This window comes from Archocentrus centrarchus, unplaced genomic scaffold (genome assembly GCF_007364275.1).
Source record: "Archocentrus centrarchus isolate MPI-CPG fArcCen1 unplaced genomic scaffold, fArcCen1 scaffold_45_ctg1, whole genome shotgun sequence".
NCBI lineage: Eukaryota > Metazoa > Chordata > Actinopteri > Cichliformes > Cichlidae > Archocentrus > Archocentrus centrarchus.
The window spans coordinates 2,298,726-2,300,423 of record NW_022060271.1 but is presented as its reverse complement, the minus strand read 5'-3'; the positions used below and the strand labels follow the sequence as shown (position 1 = coordinate 2,300,423).

The 1,698-nt window shown below is 44.1% G+C and overlaps 1 long non-coding RNA gene across 1 annotated transcript; it reads left to right on the top strand.

Moving 5' to 3' along the window:
- The first annotated feature begins 958 nt into the window (after positions 1–958).
- Positions 959–1,393, top strand: LOC115777197 (uncharacterized). The gene is made up of 3 exons (XR_004019600.1): positions 959–1,135; positions 1,205–1,277; positions 1,356–1,393. It is a non-coding gene; the product is annotated as an uncharacterized LOC115777197 (long non-coding RNA).
- The last annotated feature ends 305 nt before the right edge of the window (positions 1,394–1,698 follow it).

Sequence of the window (1,698 nt, the reverse complement as noted above, 5' to 3'; positions counted from 1 at the left end):
AGATTTTCATGCCAAAGGAGTCAGAATTGAACAATAATTTTAGAGACAGAGTTATCGAGGAGCTGTTTAAAACTAGAGAACTTTATGCTCTGACTATATGACAACTGTAAGTTGAATTAGAAAGTACCAGTACTTCATGCCATCTCACACGAGTATGGTATGCAGTTCTGACCCAGATTAATCTGTAAACTGTTTGACATGGCTTTATTAAATGTAATATTTGGACTCCTTATTCCTGTTTGTTTGTATGTCATTCCTGTTCGAGAAACGAACACGCAGAAACCTAAAGGCTTAAACAGCAGACAGCACACACATTTATTAATAAATTTCTACAAGACTCACGCTGTACTGTTGCGCATTCTGTGTAATCTTAATATTATTATTTCATTACAGTACACCTGTGTGTTCTTCTGTGCGTTTTTTCGATCACTTCACTTTCTGTCGTTTCCGCAGGTTTATCTCAGCAAATTAAGCGCTGGTTTGGGAATGCGAAGGGCAGCGGTCCAATTTCCAGCCTGGGAGAAGAAATTCATTCAGCGCTCTTTTTGTTTTGTTTTGTGGAGCATTTCAGCTCCAGCAGAAAGCATTCACAGTAGCCTTGTTTTTATTTCAGGAAATGCATAAATTCTGTATACAGCCTGATCCCTGATCCAACACACCTGAATCAAATGGCCTCAATATGCAGTCAAGTTCTCCAGAGTCCTGATAATGACTTCTATATTTGACTCAGGTGTGTTGAAGCACAGACACATGAAAAACCTGCAGGACCCCGGCTTTGAGGCCTGGATGTGAGGATCTCTGGTACAGTATACAGCGGGCTGTAAATGAATGCGCTTCCACTATTACTGCTCCTCCTGGTAAATAAACAAGACATTACCACCATTTTCCCCAAATGCTGCTTGGGGGCGTTCCCGCCAGAATGCCTACGTCATTAGCGGGGGATCACGTTTAGGCCAAGGTGCGGCCACGAATCGGCCAAGGTCCCGTTACGGATCGACCGACAATTTTCGGTGGCTGCATCTGTACTTGGCCCCTCTATGAATACTGTGGCCCCTTGATGGCCCCTTACTCAGAAAAATCCTAGATCCGCCACTGGCTAGCAGGAATCGGTTAACCAACTGTGTGATTACGATAGGTAAGCACTGTAGCCAGGTGAGATGCCACTGTGTACACATAGCAGCCACTTACTCCTGTTTGTTTGCAGCATGGCAGGCTAGCTGTTGCACGCAGGAGCAGCCATTAATAGGTCGGCAGCGCAATCGTAGTTATTCATCGCGGTGAGTAAAGCCAATAAGCTCATGCTCCTCTCTCTTCAAATTGTTACTGCGTCACTAAATATTAGTTTGCATGTTTAGGACTCCTGTGTCGGTGGGTTGAGTGTGCCACGCTACTTTTAATCCCAACTGTGGGATTAGTTCCCTGAGGCACAGGCTGCTATTTTGCCTACGCTGGCTTGTTTTGCCAGAGGAGGAATTGAACTGTATTCTGGATCACCGTTGTCCACACATGAGGGTGGTGTGCCAGTATAACATCAAGTTGGCCACCCTAAGAGTCAGTAGTGTTGGACTTGTGGTATGAGTCTGGAATACTGGAGTTTCTTTTAATTGATTTTATCTCTGCACTTCCTTTTAACTGGTTTTTATCTTTTATGTGTTTGCCTTCGTATCATGCGTGTGGATGTCTGAGTGTGTATGAGTA